Raw genomic sequence first — 19113 nt, forward strand, 5'->3', positions numbered from 1 at the left:
GCTACATTAGGATAGCCAGTCATGAATTTGTCATTTTAATCTTTGTGTTTAGTAATATATATCAGTGAAGCTTTATTAACAGGTCCATTGTTACCTTGGACAGCAATCTTCAACATGCTTAGTAGGAAGCATTTACACTGAATTTAGTGACAGGATTGACCTCCCCATCTCTCTTATACTTTCCTTAAAATGTTTATGAACTATAATATCATCTACTCTTCAGTTTAACATGTGAACTAACTCTTGAGTAAATTCTTTTAAATAACAGTAATTTGCATTGGAATCCCATTGTATGTGCCAGGATGTGTGATTGAAAGCTGGACAATCCCTTAACAGGTTATAATTTTAAGTATCAAAATTTATGGCAACATGACCCCATCCTTCTTGCCATTGTGTGTCATGAGAATATCCAATAAAGTAGAAAAATTGAAGGGTTGAAGGGAAAGGGCCTTCACTATAGCCTTTTAAAAAGCAGCAATTGTAGGTCTCTTCTGGAAGTTTTAAATAGCTTCTATGTGTACAATATGGCATCTTATGTTCAGAGAGGCTGAATATTGGAGAGGACAGATAACTATTTGATGCCAAGCTGACTTACTCTACAAAAACTCACTAAGTGTCACTTTGTTTTAGGAGCAGATCCATTCATCTACACAGGAGCGCAGTATGATCCAAGAACCTTGTGCTAATATATGGTGAGCTTGTTCATCACACCAGCTAAGCCTTCAAATGTGTAGCTTCTAATTTTGATCTTATGATCTGCCTTAGTTTACATAACATCAGTGAAAATGTTCTTGTAGGCTTGAAAGTTAGAACTGAAAGTTAACTTCTAATTCTACTGATCTGAAGTTTTTTAAGTCATTTTAAAAATTCAATTCTTATGCAGTTTTGCCATTTTCGAAATGAGTTCAAACGTTTTGAATTGTGTGTGTGTGTACAGCAGACATCATTGGCATACGGTATCTAAATAATCTTGACACCATGGAAGACAAATCTTCAGCAAACAGATTCAAAGGGACAAAACAAAAAGACCCAAATTGACTTTGACAAGTACATTAACTTCCTTGAGCCAGTATTTTTGACATCTTGACCAGAAGACAAGAATGCCAGATGGTACTGCAGGTGCTGAATCAAGAAACACCGTCTTTGGCCCTGATCCACAAATCTTTGCGGAGAAGTACAGATTGTGTGTGTGAAAGAGAACACAGAGTTTATTATGTGGAAATCTGTCAAACCAATGGCTTGTGTGGTCAACTTTGACAACACTGATCAAGAAAGGGAAAAGAAGGGGTTTCTGGCTACATCATGAGTAAATGGTGGTGGGAGGGCAACAAGGAGGTTCAGGCAGGGGAACGCCAGGATTTATGAGGCAGAAATCCTGGCAATGTTCCCCAGTGGGGTCTAGGGAGCTCACTGGATCCCGCTGTGCTGCTCAAGCCAGTGTCTGTCAACTTGAAAGGCAGAACAGGTGTGACCTGGGAGTGTGTCCTTGCCATGGAGGAACCTCTGTCTCTGGCATGATTTGTGGTTGGTTCCTCCATAATTTGGACAAGTGACATCAATCAAGAGGCATTTCTGGATCAACATATGCTAATAGGCTGCAATCAGCCAGCTGCCTAAAGGACGGATTGGCTCTTTGTTTTTGTTTTTTAAAGAATATTTATTAAAGTTTTCAATAGTAATACAATAAAAAGAAAAAAGAAAAAAGAAGGAAAAAAAGAGAGTAACAAAAATACAAAAATAAAAATATTTAAAAACACATAAAGTTTCCATTACTTATTTTTCATTAACTTATTTCCCAGACCTCCTCATACCTCCCTTTTTTGTATTCCAATTCAAATTGTTGGTTCAGCAAATCCTTATCGATAGATTATAACCCATTTCTAAACCTTTTTTTTTCCATATTCTCTTAAAGCATTACAGCTGGAAACCACTTAATTTCTATCCGACATCATTCTAACATTCATTAATTTTGCATGATTTCTGTAAATAGTCTTTAATTTTCTTCCAATCTTCTTCCGCCGACTCTTCTCCCTGGTCTCGGATTCTGCCAGTCATTTCTGCCAATCCCATATAGTCCATCACCTTCGTCTGCCATTCTTCCAGAGTGGGTGGATCCTGTGTCTTCCAGTAAAAGGTAAAGGTAAAGGTACCCCTGCCCGTACGGGCCAGTCTTGACAGACTCTGGGGTTGTGCGCCCATCTCACTTAAGAGGCCAGGGGCCAGCGCTGTCCGGAGACACTTCCGGGTCACGTGGCCAGCGTGACAAAGCTGCATTTGGCGAGCCAGAGCCGCACACGGAAACGCCGTTTACCTTCCCGCTGGTAAGCGGTCCCTATTTATCTACTTGCACCCGGAGGTGCTTTCGAACTGCTAGGTTGGCAGGCGCTGGGACCGAGCAGCGGGAGTGCACCCCGCTGCAGGGATTCGAACCGCCGACCTTTCGATCGGCAAGTCCTAGGCGCTGAGGCTTTAACCCACAGCACCACCTGCATCCCACGTGTCTTCCAGTACTTTGCAATAAGTATTCTTGCTGCTGTTGTAGCTCTTTGATTGGCTCTTTGAAGGTATCTGAATGTGTTCTTTGAAGCTTGAGAATCCTTACAACAGCTGGAGAAGGAGGGGGAAGCACAAGGCTTAGTGTTTTCTTATGCTTTCTTACTTTATTTAAAATTATTCCTGGACTGTTGTTGAAGGAATGCAGTGGCGGACAAAATAATGAACTGGTGCTGAACAGATGTGGCAAAGGGGCTGAACTTGAGAAAAGATCTGTGCCGAGGAAGAACTCCAGAGCAGAATTTTAATGGCCGATTTTGGAAACACACTCTGAGTTATTTGTGGCTGCAGCTCATATGCTAGTCTGTAAACGGCGGAAAGAATCTCCCATGCTAATATGATAGCATATGAATCATAGTCCAAGACAAAACAAAACATAAAGGGACAAGAGAAGTTTTATGTTTTGTTTTTAAAAAAACAACCCTCACACCCTCCCTTTGATGCTTCAATCCTGCTCTGTTTAAAGTGAACCAGATATCCACATTACATCCAGAATTAGTAACTCTGTTTTAATGTCAATTTATTGTCCAGTAACTTGAACCATAATATGACCCTCATTAGTTAACTTGGCATTCAACCAGAGTACCCCATTTTGGATGCAATCGGGAACTCTGGTTTGCACAAACCAAAACTGAAGCACTAAAGCTCACCACAAATGGAGGAGGAAAAGAGGTGAGGAGCATGTCCCGGGAGCCTGCTGCCCACTCCCAGCTTAATAAACTATGGTTTATTAGTAAACTATGGTTTATTAAGTCAGGAATGTGACATCTGAAAAGGCTCATTGTACCCGAGGTGTTATGCTGTTGTTGTCATTATGGCTATTCATGGATGCACTGGACTGCAAACTATTTTTTAAAAGCTGTGCAAAGATTAAAGTGTGTAAAAACAGGGAATCTCCGCTTCTTTGTTTGATGTGTCCAAGGGATGCATAGAAACCGCAAATTCCTGCATGATGGGAAACTGTGAGCACATCGCTCACTGATTCATCTCCCTTGTCTGCCCATAGTTCAAAAGAAAGTCTCTGGTGGTGATTTACTAGACAACATCGCTGGTTCTGAACGACAGCCAATTTTCCTGTAAATTTTCACCTGATATGCATGCAACTTCTTCCTTCCTTGAAATTTAATTGCCAGATTTTCCGTCCCTCCATTTCAGAGACTTATAGTTTATGGAGGCATCCATTTAAATATTAAATTACTGTGACATAAAATCACGAGGAAACTCCAGGAAGGGACAACACGCTTTCCCACCCTAGCAGGGTTTTAGAATATGGTGGTATCTGCTGCGATCCTCCCTGGCCCCTCATTGGGCTTGCTCTGCCCATCTGAATTGTGAAGCCACAGTGAACTGATTTAATCTTGCAGATAAAGCAAGCATTGAAAAGCACCTACTGCAGCATATCAGTAGTGCACAACAGTCTAAACCTTTTAAGAAGATAGAAGTAGGGTTATTAAAGCCCAATATCTGCAAGGAAAAGAACACTGCTGCAGAAAAAGCAAAATTTAATGAGTAACTAAGTTCTGAACTAAATCCAGATTGATTTAGCAAATTAAATTATTTAAGCGACCAGACTTCTCCATTAGCACATTCATCTTAATAGCACTTCACTGTGCTAGCCTGAGTTTCTTAGCCATTCCCATAGTATTACTATTGCAATTTTTTACAGTACCTTAGGGATTTGTAGGTTTCAGCAGAACAAACTCCCTTAGTGATGACTTCTTACTCCTATGCTTTTTAATCTGATCCAGGGAGTATAATGTGACATGGGAAATTTCTGAAGACATAGATCTTAATGCTTTCCACCTTTAAAGCTCCTTTGTGGAACTGGGTTTGCAAAGGACTCCTTTTAAAATTGTTCTCCCGGTGTTTCCAGGGAGAATTTAATAATGGGGCCAGAATGAGAGATCCAAATGTGGGGTATGCGTGTTGCTTCCTAGTCAAAGCAGAATATACTCAGTATAAATAGTTACAGCTGATAAATCTTCTAGTGTCATCTAAGGATGGCTTGCGATCTTAAGAACAGAAGACAAGCCCTTCTGGGTCAGACAATGAGCCAGCTGCCCCCAGAATCCTGTTTCTCATACTGAACAACCAGATGCTTATAGGAAGCTGACGACATAAGCATGATACAGTGGTACCTTGGGTTACATATGCTTCAGGTTACATACGCTTCAGGTTACAGACTCCGCTAACCCAGAAATAGTGCTTCAGGTTAAGAACTTTGCTTCAGGATGAGAACAGAAATCGTGCTCCGGTGGTGCGGCGGCAGCGGGAGGCCCCATTAGCTAAAGTGGTGCTTCAGGTTAAGAACAATTTTAGGTTAAGAATGGACCTCCAGAACGAATTAAGTACCTAACCCGAGGTACCACTGTAACTGACTCCTGCTGCTGTCCCATGAACTGGTAAGGATAGAAATATCTGTCCAGTTCTCTCAGTTTCTGTCTCTCTCTCTTTACAATCTTAAATTCATTTTTCAGCAAAAGAACCCCACAAAACCAATTAAAACCCTAATGAAAATTTATCCGTATTCTAGCACAGCACTCCATTGTCTCTCAATTCCCCCTAATATGATGCATTTATGACATGTTATTTTCAGTAATAGCTTCCTTTTATGCAACCTTTCCCTTAATATTCAAATTTTTGTAAACATTGGCTGGGGAACTGCCCTACAAAATTGAGTTAAGTGTGAATGACGAAGCATAGCTATGTTTCAATTCACATAATCTCTGAGACAGTGTGGATTTGAAAGATTTCACTTTAAATGCACACTGAATCGAATTTCCCCTCCATCCCTAGTTACTGAGGCTGCGTACACACTCCTGTTTACTCTGCATCCAGTGTGCTTCCACCGCTGGCTTAGGAAGCGGTGTACACACATTAGCTACAAACCATAACTATTCTGCCATTTCGTAGGAAATTCTGCATTACATACTGTATTTTTTGCTCTATAAGACTCACTTTTTCCCTCCTAAAAAGTAAGGGGAACTGTGTTTGCGTCTTATGGAGCGAATGCAGGCTGCGCAGCTATCCCAGAAACCAGAACAGCAAGAGGGATTGCTGCTTCCACTGTGCAGTGATCCCTCTTGCTGTTCTGGCTTCTGAGATTCAGAATATTTTTTTTCTTGTTTTCCTCCTCCAAAAACTTGTGCGTCTTATAGAGCGAAAAATACGGTACTTCCCCTCAAAGCAACTCCATTTAGAATTGAGGAAAATAATGACTTAGCTGTGTTTTCATAGACTCTTAGAGCTGAAAGGGACCCAAAGGGTCATTCAGTCCAATGACTGGAATGCAGGAATCTCAGCTCAAGCATCCATGACAGATGGCCACCCAACCTCTGTTCAGAAACCTCCAAGGAAAGAGAGCCCATCACCTCTGGTCGGAGTCTCTTCCACTGCTGAAAAGCTCTTACTGTCAGAAAGTCTTTCCAAATATTTAGTTGGAATCTCCCTTCTTGCAACTTGAAGCCATTGGTTCAAGTCCTACCCTCCAGAGCAGGAGAAAACTCGCACCAACAGAAGTATAGTGTCAAGGGAAGTAATGGTACCACTCTAAGGCAGAATAGAGTGGTACTATTACATCCCTTCATCTGGACACTATACTTCTGTTGATGCAGCCTAGAATTGCATTAGCCTTTTTTGCCGGTGCATCACACTATTGACTCATGTTAAGCTTGTGGTCCACCAAGATTCCTAGATCCTTTTCGCATGTACCGCTAGGAAACCAGGTGCCCCCTCCCCATCCTATATTTGTGCATCTGGCTCTTCCTGCCTAAGTGCAGAACCTTACATTTGTTCCTATTGAAATTCATTTTGTTAGCTTGCGCCCAGTTCTCCAATATGTTAAGGTCATTTTGAACTCTGATTCTGCCTCCTGTGGCATTACCTACCCCTCCCAGTTTTGTGTCATCTGCAAATATGATGAACACCTCCTCAATTTCTTCTTCCAAGCCATTTATAAAGACATTAAATAACAACGGGCCCAGGACAAAACCCTGTGGCACCCAACTTGTCACTTTTTTCCAGGATGACGAGGAACCATTGATGAGTAGTCTTTGGGTCAGTCAGTCAACCAGCTACAAATCCACCTAATTCAACCTACATTTTACCAGCTTCCTCATGAGAATATCATGGGGGACTTTGTCAAAGCCTTACTGCAGGCATAAGCAAACTCGGCCCTCCAGATGTTTTGGGACTTCAACTCCCCTCACCCCTCACCACTGGACCTGTTAGCTAGGGATGATGGGAGTTGTAACCCTAAAACATCTGGAGGGCTGAGTTTGTCTATGCCTGCCTTACTGAAATCAAAATACACTATGTCCACAGCAGGGCCCATTATTTACACCATAGGAGCCTACACAACACAAAATACTGTTGCTGTATGTAGGTTTTATTTTATTTGTTTTTTATCTTATATTTTGGAAATGCACATCCAGGTGTTTCTTTTTCCTTTACATTTTTTGGGGGCCCCCAAGAGAGTGGGGGGCCCTAAGCTATAGCTTGTTTAGCTTATACGTAAATCCAGCACTGCTTATACCAGAGTAAAGAGAGAGGAAGGCCTTACCTCAATTTCCAAGTCTTTGTTTTGTGTGTTCAGAACTGTTCTCGTGCACAGTACAGGGTTTGTTTTTTTAAAATATTCACATGGAATTATCCTAACAATCCACACGGGGATGAACCGGGATGCCCAAGTGGAAAACCAGTTTGGAACAGATTTGCCCATCCCCTACATAGGACCTACTTTTATATCTTTCTTTCCAAATCAAACCTCCTAATTTGCGGCCCATACTTTAAGGTGTTAGGGCGTGCGCAATAACCCAGTTTCAACTTAGCATCTGTAGGACTGTCTTATGGCTATTGCTTCCAAGATAATAGCAAGATATCCAGGCTCTGATCCAGCCACAGTCATCCTGGGCAATGAGTCAAAGGCGACAGCATGTGGCACAGGATCCAAGTGCACATCAGCATATGCATCCAGGCATTTCGATGAGGTCTGGATGAGAATCAAGATGTGCATCTGCCTATGCACATCTACATTTAAGCTAGCAGTGCGCACAAGATTGCTGCTCGTGTCTACGGATCAGGGCGGCACTTGTAGTTATTGAATCTGAGAAGTGTAGGACGTGCTTAGTGCTCCAGTCTGTGTAAATGTGCTTTTCACCATAGAAAGCATGGCCAGAAAGACCAGGGTGGGTTGTGACTCTTTGTGCCATGCGAATCCATTTATTTTTTAAAAGGTAGATTGGTGCAGCCAGTCAGACAGTAGATGAAATTCTAACACTTACAACAATTCAGATGTACCTTGATCATTACGCTGACCAATCTCCATGAATTTCAATAAAGGGTTTAAAATTAAAATAAATAAAAAATTAAGTTCCCCATGTTCTTTTTAAAAAAGAAAATTCTTCACATTTTAAGGTGAATATCTCTTAATAAACACATTTTATATGCCGTTTTGAGTAATGTACGCACCCTACCCCTAAAATAATGCATTTTTGCACATCATTTTCATGAATATCTTCTTTTTATGCACACTTACTCACTTTAATTTTATTTCATAAAATCAACACATTCCTTGATTGTAAAAGCATCAGCAACCTGCAAAGCAATTTACAAACATCACCTATTATATGCATTTTTGTAAAACGTGGTTAGAGAACCGCAGTGCAAAATTTGGATCAGCGTGAATTTTGTCTTTCAGCTCACATATTATTTTTTAAAATGTGGTTTTTGACAGATTTGGCTTCAAATGTTCCCTGAACTGAATTTCTCCTCCATCTCCAGCCAAGAGGTCTACACACTTGGGCATACCTCTCCACCCAGGCAAACAAGAGAAATTCCCATAATTCAAGGGGCATCTCAGCCAGGCAAAAGCACTGGAGGATGGTGCAGAAGAAGGTCAATGAAGGGGATAGCCTGGGGAGAAATCATGGCCAGATAGAGAGATGGGCTCCCCTATGCCAGTTTTAGCTCTTTGCAGCTTCTACAAAGATACAGAACTGAAAGAAGAAGAAGAGTTTGGATTTGATATCCCGCTTTATCACTACCCAAAGGAGTCTCAAAGCGGCTAACATTCTCCTTTCCCTTCCTCCCCAACAACAAACACTCTGTGAGGTGAGTGGGGCTGAGAGACTTCAGAGAAGTGTGACTGGCCCAAGGTCACCCAGCAGCTGCATGTGGAGGAGCGGAGACGCGAACCCAGTTCACCAGATTACGAGTCCACCGCTCTTAACCACTACACCACACTGGCTCTCACGTAAAGCTGCAACTTAAGCAATTGAAAATGTTTTTGTTGTTACTATGAGGAAGGCCTGGGGTGGAGTGGGGCAGGGAGGTAAATCCAGCAGACTTAGAAATAATGGCTCTCTCTTTAGTTCCATATGATTTCAAACTCCATGCAATATTTAAGAAGCACTGGGGAGTTACGTCTTATAGAAAGTGAACACTCCGTGCTGCTAATTAACAGCCAGCGAACTAAACGTGTCCAGAGGAGGGCAACCAAAATGGTCATAGGCCTGGAAACGATGCCTTATGACGAACGGTTAAGGGAGCTGGGCATGTTTAGCCTGGAGAAGAGGAGGTTAAGGGGTGATATGATAGCCATGTTCAAATATATAAAAGGATGTCACATAGAGGAGGGAGAAAGGTTGTTTTCTGCTGCTCCAGAGAAGCGGACACGGAGCAATGGATCCAAACTACAAGAAAGAAGATTCCACCTAAACATTAGGAAGAACTTCCTGACAGTAAGAGCTGTTCGACAGTGGAATTTGCTGCCAAGGAGTGTGGTGGAGTCTCCTTCTTTGGAGGTCTTTAAGCAGAGGCTTGACAACCATATGTCAGGAGTGCTCTGATGGTGTTCCCTGCTTGGCAGGCGGTTGGACTCGATGGCCCTTGTGCTCTCTTCCAACTCTATGATTCTATGATAAAGCAGGCGGCTTCCTCCCAGGCGGCTATCAGTGGAATCTGTAGAGACATGACAAACTCCAAAGGCTTGCCTGACACAAAAGGCAGAATAGCTTGATGCTTGCAAACTTGAGGGCCTCTCTCATTCATATACCAACCCACACTTATTCCTACAGTCAATTGCATTTTTTAAATTGGCACCCATTTTCCCAGTAGTGATGTATGGAAGTGAGAGCTGGACCATAAAGAAGGCTGATCGCCGAAGAATTGATGCTTTTGAATTATGGTGCTGGAGGAGACTCTTGAGAGTCCCATGGACTGCAAGAAGATCAAACCTCTCCATTCTCAAGGAAATCAGCCCTGAGTGCTCACTGGAAGGACAGATCCTGAAGCTGAGGCTCCAATATTTTGGCCACCTCATGAGAAGAGAAGACTCCCTGGAAAAGACCCTGATGTTGGAAAGATGGAGGGCACAAGGAGCAGGGGACAACAGAGGATGAGATGGTTGGACAGTGTTCTCGAAGCTACAAACATGAGTTTGACCAAACTGCGGGAGGCAGTGGAAGACAGGAGTGCCTGGCATGTTCTGGTCCATGGGGTCTCGAAGAGTCGGACACGACTAAACGACTAAACGACAACACAACAAGGCCAGGCATGGCCAAACTTGGCCCTCCAGCTGTTTTGGAATTACAATTCCCATCATCCCTGACCACTGGTCCTGTTAGCTAGGAATGTTGGGAGTTGTAGTCCCAAAACTTCTGGAGGGCCAAGTTTGGCCATGCCTGCATTAGGCTTATTTGGCACCCTCAAAGGTTCTGGAGAGCATTTCAATTATCATATAATAGCTTGGTCATTTGGAAATGTTAATGAGGTGGATCTAGAGTTCATCATGATTCTCTTGATGCCTGTTGATTGCAGTGGGTGTATTCTAACCGTGACAAAATCTGGATCCAACCCAGGGTGGTTTTATGAATCCCTACCTGTTTGGGTGTCACATTCCAGCAAACTCTGGTCACATAGCAGAGAGAAATCAGCAGAACTTGAGTTAATCTCATTCACATGTAATTGAGAGCAAGTCTCATGGAATTTGTTGGGACTCAGGCTCCGTGATGTATTCCATTCTTGCAGCGGGACTTAGTTGCAACAGTTAGCTTTTGCTAGACTGCATTGAGCCTTCAAGAAAAAGCCAAGCAAGCAATCTAAATAGATTACTATTTCAGAAATAAATTATATAACATCCATATGTTAAATGAGTCATGGATAATTTACTTCTAGGTTCTTTGCAGCGCAAGCCTATGAGTGCCTACTCAGAAGTAAGTCTTGTTTTAAGGTGAAACCTTTGTCGAAGAGTGGAGTTTCTTTTGGGACTATTTGAGAACAAGTCCAATGAAATTGTGAGCAGGATTTGAATAATAGGCAAGGGAGGGAGAGGAAATAAATGATTGTAATATAAGTTATACTACAACGGAAAATAAACAGCAGATATGACAGCAGATAGAGGAATACAACAGGAACATCATGGATGTAAGGATGGGAAGTCAAAATGTAATGAATTATTATACTGAAAGTGAATTGAATAATGTCACATTTTGTGTAAAACACACATATACACAAATATATATGAAGTAAGTATGAAACTAAATAGGACTTACTTTCAGGTAAGTAGGCATAGGGTTGCAGCAAATAGAATGGAAGAAAAACAGTGGACACTTTATGCTAAAGTGATCAGTAGGCACCCACCAATTAATTAACTAAATGTTTGCCTAGGTGACACCACCCCCAAGCAGAGCATGTATAATGTCAAGGTGAAAATAAGCTTTTTAAAAAATATCTGATTTGGCTAGTGCCTTCTGCTATGGATTCCCCACAGCCCAGTAGGATTTAGCTGCTTAACGCCCTGTTTGATCAGCATTTATACCACACACACACACACACACACACACACACACACACACACACACCAAAAGCAGCCCTCTCAAACTCATGGCTATAGATTTATTTATTTTTTCAGTAACCAATTACAATTCTTATTCAGTAGTTCTTAGGTTTATCTGACATCAGTGCTTTTTTCCCCTGGGGGTACGCAGGGGTACACATACCCCCAAACATTTTGTGAATTTTTGTACTTTTGTCCCTTTACTCTATTAATTTTTCCCAATTTCAGCTATAAAATGGTTATTTTCTTGAGTCAAAATGAGAGTACCCCTAAACATTTTTTAAGAAAAAAAGGACTTTCTGACATGATAAACTACCAGGCTTGAAGGACTGTTTTAGGCAACTCATCTGTTTGTTACTGTCACTGAGAGTTAGGGAGCTATTAAATTGTAGAAATTGCATAAAATGTATAAGCCTGTATGAGACTTTGTTTAAATTGAGCCCCCAAGCTTCCTTCCCATCCTCTTCCCTAAGGGCCAAGAGGGTATGTTTCTATGCATTCAGAGTGTTTATTGCCTGCCCTTCACCACAGTCAATCCTATGACAGGGTACAGAATACAAGTTAAACAAATCACATAAAAACAATAATAAATTACAAGACCAGGGGGAACAATAAAAGCTAACTAAAACTATGCACCTAACATGTTGCTATGGTGGACTGACCTTGGTTCCACCTCTGTGTGGAATCCCCTAGAACAGGTTAGGAATGTCTCAGTCATGTAAAAGGCTTCTTCAGTTGGAGCTCACAAACTATGGAATCTATGCTACACCTTGGGAGATTGATTTTATTTCTACATTTCTGAGACAGCTAGTGCCTTTTGTCATGGATTCTCTGCAGGTAGGACTTAACCAAACTGCTTATTTCATCAACTACTAGGTCAAGTGTTGGAAATAAAACCAACAATTTTGTTTTGTTTCTTTCACTGACTGCGTATCTGTGGTCTTTGTGGGTTGTTAATACGCCTGGCTTGTTTGCTGAATTAAAACTGGTATATTGTGATCTGGGTAGATTTTGAGTAATCTCATCCTATGCCAAGTGAATGCCCTGGCCTTGGCCAAGGTATGAATGGGGTTAAGTGTATGTGAAACCTCTGGATGAGTTGGGTGGATGGAAGTTGGAAGCTGGCGCAGAAATAATTTGGGGTTTCCAAAGATCAGATGTTCTGAGAACCCCATATGTGGGGTATGAAGGCAACTGTCACCTGCTGCTGCTTGCCCCTCCCCTCAAACATACTGACTAGTGTTATGTACTGAAGTTCTCACCCTGGGCCAGCAGGGGGATACTGTAGATAGTTATGCAAATAAGGGATCGAAAGTGACGTTCAGTGATTGGATAGTTTTAGAAAATTGTTACAGTTACGTTGTACTGGAGCTCTATATAAACAGGCTGACTGAACCCTTCAGTTCAGTTCTGTCCTGGCCTGTGAATAAAACAAGAGCTGTTTGAAGAATCGCTGTGTCGTCTGATATGTTCACCCACAACTTAACAACTACCATTCAAAGGAATACTGATTTTGGTTTTACTCTCATGTGACACCACTGGACTCTAGGCCATCTTGCGCATTTCAAAAAAGGACCCCAGCTTTGCTACTGTGTACATTTGACAGAAAAATCTAGCCAATTCCAGATCTCTGATAAGTGTAGTGTACAGTGGTACCTCGGGTTATATACACTTCAGGTTACAGACTCCGCTAACCCAGAAATAGTACCTTGGGTTAAGAACTTTGTTTCAGGATGAGAACAGAAATTGTGCTCCGGCAGCACAGCAGCAGCAGGAGGCCCCATTAGCTAAAGTGGTCTTCAGGTTAAGAACAGTTTCAGGTTAAGAACGGACCTCCGGAACAAATTAAGTACTTAACCCGAGGTACCACAGTATAATGGTTCCATTTGCATTTACACATATTTATTTAAGGGTGCTGTTGCACTTGGTATGTGTGTGATACTTTGTGCTGGTCCAAGGGGGAGGTTACCGTGGGGCGAGGTCCAGGACCTGAGTTGAGGGTCGGCAGACAGTCCTCATCGGGCGAAGCGGGGTCCACAACGGGAAGCCGGGCAAGGACACGAACTCTGGCGGAACAGGACTGGATGCTGGCCGAAACAGCTCATCAATGACGTTGCTCCTGCAACCTGGGACCGGGCTGACTGGCCTTTATCTTCTCTGAGGCCAGGGGCGGTCCTGGCCCCCAGGAGACCCACCTCTCCTGGCCTTAAGGTGAGCACTCCTCCTGGGAGAAACCAGTTCCCTTCACCTCTCTGCCCTGAGCCTCTGCAGTTCAGGAGAGGTTGAAGGGTTACTGGACCCAGAGGGAGACTCACCTGTAGGCACTGAGTCCTCAACCACCTCTGGAGCCAGAGTGGGTTCACCTGGTGCCTGCTCCTGAGGATCCGGCACAGGTGCAGGCGCTTCAGAATCAAGGCCCTGCCCCAGTTCAGCCGGCCCTGGAGGCGGGGACTCCTGTGCAGGCTGGGATTCCTCCAGTTCAGCCTCTGAATCAGATTCCCAGGCCATCACATACTTGCTGCTGGGCACCCATCCTTTGAAAACCTACACTGCTCCTGTTTAAATTTGGTGTTTGATCACAGGAGGTTCCTTTGAAATTTTCAGGTGTTTGTTGCAGTTCAGAAGGATTCTTACATACCTTTGCCTGCAGTCTTCTGGCTGCTTAGACCAGCAGCAGCTAACATGGTGCTCTTCAAACATTTTGGATGACATTGCCTGTCATCCTTGGCCATTGGCCATGCTGGCTGGGGACGATGGGAGTTGTAGTCTTCCACCTAGAGGCCACTAGGTTGATTACTCCCTAGCTTATAAAACCTTCAGTAGGACAAAAGTGAAGCATGTGGTTTAAGGTCGGCCACCTTAAGCCGAAATGAGAGATTACTTTGGTAGCTCGGTGCCTCGAGTCTGCCTACTGGGAATTCTTCTTAGAAAGCGTAATCTGTTTAAATATAGCAAATGCTTATCTTTACTTTCCCTCCTCGTCTGAGCTTTGAGCATATAATTATTTATTTGTTCTCTCTTTGCCCTTCAGCAACTTCTGAGGGTGCTGTGCCTGCTCACCTAGGTTGGGAATGAGGTGGAGATGGATAGAAACTATGGAGGTAAGAAGCCCAGGTGAAGGAGCTTATGCTGTCAGATCCTGAAGGTGAGTGACCAGGTCAAAAAGAGAATCCTGAACATTTAATGGCTCTGCGGAAGAGAAAATATTAGCCAGGTATAGCTTGTTATGCAAGACTTGCTGACATTCCCAGTTCTATGCAACTGCTTAAGGTGCAGGATCCTCCTGCTGACATTTTTTTTTCCACCAGCCCAACCTATCCTGAAGAGATCACCTCTGGATTTGTTGTAGGAGAATCTCTCCCCACATTCCTATGGACTACTTAAGAAAAATCCCACCTGATTCACCAGCTAAGAATCGGGTGGGAAGAAGTTCATTGAATGTTTGGTAAGAGTCTATATACATGGCAGGGGACGCGGGTGGCACTGTGGGTTAAACCACAGAGCCTAGGGCTTGCTGATCAGAAGGTCAGTGGTTCGAATCCCCGCGGTGGAGTGAGCTCCCGTTGCTCAGTCCCTGCTTTTGCCAACCTAGCAGTTCAAAAGCACGTCAAAGTGCAAGTAGATAAATAGCTACCACTCCAGCGGGAAGGTAAACGGCGTTTCCGTGCGCTGCTCTGGTTCGCCAGAAGCGGCTTAGTCATGCTGGCCACATGACCCAGAAGTTGTACGCCAACTCCCTCAGCCAATAAAGCGAGATAAGCGCCACAACCCCAAAGCCGGTCACGACTGGACCTAATGGCCAGGGGTCCCTTTACCTTTACTTTATATACACGGCAGTTAGTCTGTGTTTGACAGGTTGCACTGATGTGTATTACACCCAAACAAATTTCTCTCTCTCTCTCTCTCTCTCTCTTTCTCTCTCTCTCTCTCTTTCTTTCTTTCTTTCTTTCTTTCTTTCTTTCTTTCTTTCTTTCTTTCGCTAGGCAGGTGTGTACTTTAGCCCTCCAGCAGTGAGAGACCCAGCTGTGCATCTCTTCTCCTTGATACTTCAGTTTTTGACTTGTGGACAGCTAGCTTACAAACAGAGAGAAGAATGCTATACATTGGTTGTGGCATTTCAGGGTCTTTGCAGAGTATTTTAATAAAACGATGGCATTTAAACACAATTGAAGTCTCCTTCCCCTTCCTTCTCTCGGTACACATCGCAGTGCAACCTTCATGCTCCCTTCCCACATATCTCAATGATTTCCTTCTTAGGAAAGCCAGGAATTTTCAACATTATTTTTCTGGAGCATCCTTGCTACCTTTTCTGACTCTCCTTTTGGTTGAAAGTTATGGAATCATTACTGAGCCTTGAACACCATGTAAAAAACTGTATTTTAAAAACCCATTGGTTGAAGCTGTAGGCTTTAAAAATATTAGCCATTTTATTAAAAGCAGAGTTTCAATTTCAGAAAAACAAGTGTCATGTTTAAAAAAAGGGTTTTCCAGCTAATATAACAAAGATAAGACACAGTATTTGGAAGTCCAACAGCTTGCATAATGACAGTGCAATCCTATACACGTCTGCTCAGAAATAAGCCCCACTGAGTTCAGTAAGACATACTGTGCTGGAATGTGCTGGAATGTGTGTGCATCAGTTATATACATCTCCATATCTTAAATATTATGATATATCATTAAAAGGTAAAGGTAAAGGACTCCTGACAGTTAGGTCCAGAAGCAGACGACTCTGGGGTTGCGGCGCTCATCTCGCTTTACAGGCCGAGGGAGCTGGTGTTTGTCCACAGACAGTTTTTCTGGGTCATGTGGCCAGCATGACTAAGCCACTTCTGGCGAACCAGAGCAGCGCACGGACCTTCCCACCAGAGCGGTATCTATTTACCCAGAGCAATGGGAGCTCACCCCGTCATGTAGATTCGAAGTGCCGATCTTCTGATTGGCAAGCCCAAGAGGCTCAGTGGTTTAGACCACAGCGCCCTATGATATATCATTACACACACACAAATCCTCCAGCCACCGTCCATGCAAGCAAGGTAGATGAAACATGGCACAATTATAATTTTTCTAAAAGTAGTAGTGGAAAAAATAACAACTCACAAAACTCTCCTCCTGCAACATTTCGGAATAGTGTTGCTGTCTAAGTGATGCTGGATGGGACTGATTAGATTTGTAGCCCAAAGCATCTGAAGGGCACAAGGTTGGGGGAAGCTGCCCTAGAGAGATAGGATTCAACATTCTCTTTTGAGCAAGGAATATGCCATGGACTAGTTACATTCATGGACTACTTGCATTCTAGGGGTTACTAAGATTCCAAACATTGTACCAAACAAAAAGCACTGTGCTTTAAGATCTCCATACATCCAAAAGGTCCTGATATCTATTGTCCTGACTATTGTCCTATAGTCTTACCCTAGTGAATCATTAGTTTGAATGGAGAGGTGCTGACATATATGTATTTTGAGAATTCAAGACTGTAGGATTTGTTTATTTGCACAAGTATTAGCACATTACTATTAATTAAAGATTGTTTTGAATCCGGGCTTAAATAGCTTGCTAATTGCCTGCTTGGCAATTGCTAATTGCCTGAAGTAAAACATAATATTTTCAATAGGGAAGTTTTTAATGTTGAATGTTTTATTAAGTTTTTGTATATGCTGGAAGCCACTCAGTGGGGCTGGGGCAACCCAGTCAGATGAACGGGTACAAATAATAAAATTGTTATTGTTGTTGTTATTATTATTACAGTACAAGACTTGGAGAAAAAAAATCACTTTCATTGTCTGATAGCACAATTGTTAAATAACTGAATGCAGCCTGTTGGTTACCAAGGTTGAGGCCTTAATATTTATCCTCCATTGAGAAGCCCAAGAAATGTACTTATGGGCAGGTCTGCCTTATTAATTAGATACCACTCTATCTTACCATGAAGCAAATTCCTCCCCTTTTTGAGATGGGTACCGAGGCTTGAAAATTTCCCATCCAGAAAACTGAAAGTTGCAATGGTTGAGTATATGAGGAGTTGAAAAAATATTTAAACAAACATTTGTAAAAAAAAGAAGCATTTCTACTGAGCATAATAGATTCAGACATTGCAAATGAAAATAAGAGAATATTCCTTTATGCAACATCCGCAGCAAGAATACTAATTGCAAAAAACTGGAAAAGTAAAACAGTATCCACAAAAAAAGAGTGGCAAGAGAGATTTTTTTATTACCTTGAGTTGGCAAAAATGACGGATGCAATTAGGGGATAGTCTAAACAAACATTTCAAAAAGAGTGGGGAAAGTACAGAGATTATTTTTTGAAAAAACAGTGCCCTCAAATTAAAACCTGGTCTTGCTTCGAATAATTTTTGCAAAACAAAACAAATACAACATATGGAGAAGGGTAGAAAAGACGAAATGAGAAAGAAACAGCTTATCAAGTTTAAAATCAGACCCGCGTTGAGGAGGAAGTCTATTAGAATAGAATAAGAACTAACAATTGGGTAACATAAGTCCGTGTGCAGATACTTGCAGATTTATGGATATATGTTTATCATTTAGTTTGTGTTTTCTTTTGTAGTTTGTTTTTTAAGTGCTGTGTGTGTATGTGCTGTAATAATAAGTTAATAAAAAGCATTTAACAAAAAGAAAGAAAGAAAGAAAGAAAGAAAGAAAGAAAGAAAGAAAGAAAGAAAGAAAGAAAGAATTGCAATGGTTGATAGGTTTTTTTCCTGTCTCTTGGTGGGTAGCACAATTGCAAGATGTTCTGCTTATGGCTATCTGCCAAAACTTTGGTGGAAAGGGCATTGGGTGGGAGAAACAATATGGGGTGCCTCGTGGGGGGGGGGTATTGAGAAGGAGTACCAGCTCCTGGCCCAAGTTTGGATGGGATTGGCCTGTCACTACTCATCTCAGGTCACCAGCTGCATTCCAGTCATGTGGCAGAGGGAACACACTGGCCCTTCTGTGTTGGTGAACTGCCACTGCATTCTCCAGAAGGCAAGCTGGGATGGTGTATTGGGCTTTAGATCAGAAGTCTTAAAAGGTAAAGGTAAAGGACCCCTGACAGTTAAGTCCAGTCGCAGACGACTCTGGGGTTGCAGCGCTCATCTCGCTTTACAGGCCAAAGGAGCCAGTATTTGTCTGCAGACAGTTTTTCCGGATCATGTGGCCAGCATGACTAAGCTGCTTCTGGTGCAACGGAACCCCGAAACCAGAGCAGCGCACGGAAACACTGTTTACCTTCCTGCCAGAGCAGTACCTATTTATCTACTTGCACTGGCATGCTTTCGAACTGCTAGGTTGGCAGGAGCTAGGACCGAGCAACGGGAGTTCACCCCATTGTGGGGATTTGAACCGCCAACCTTCTGATCAACAAGCCCTAGCTCAGTGGTTTAGACCACAGTGCCACCTGTGGTGTATTGGGCTTTAGATCAGAAGTCTTAGGGGCCGACAAAACCTGACCCAATGCCATGGCAACCCTGCTTTCCAAAGTGCAAAAGTGCTGGCCTGTTTTCACCCACCCCCATGTCCTGGGTATTATTTATCCCCCTCCCACTTGACCCAGGAGGCGGCATCCATAATACCTCTGCCACACAAAATGGTACAACAGAACACAGAGAATTTTTTTTTCTTTTATGTGAACACCTTTCATTATAGTGCTTCCATTCTTTCCGTTTTACAGAACACACAGAGATGTGGAGAGGTATGCCGTCAGAGCCAAAACAAAACAAATAC

General features: G+C 42.6%; 1 long non-coding RNA gene across 1 annotated transcript; it reads left to right on the forward strand.

Moving 5' to 3' along the window:
- On the forward strand, positions 1-17368 carry LOC309377439. Its single transcript, XR_014171572.1, has 3 exons — positions 1-692; positions 14421-14538; positions 17144-17368. It is a non-coding gene; the product is annotated as an uncharacterized lncRNA (long non-coding RNA).
- Positions 17369-19113: the final 1745 nt, after the last annotated feature.

Source organism: Podarcis melisellensis (assembly GCF_964234715.1).
Source record: "Podarcis melisellensis genome assembly, chromosome: 9".
NCBI lineage: Eukaryota > Metazoa > Chordata > Lepidosauria > Squamata > Lacertidae > Podarcis > Podarcis melisellensis.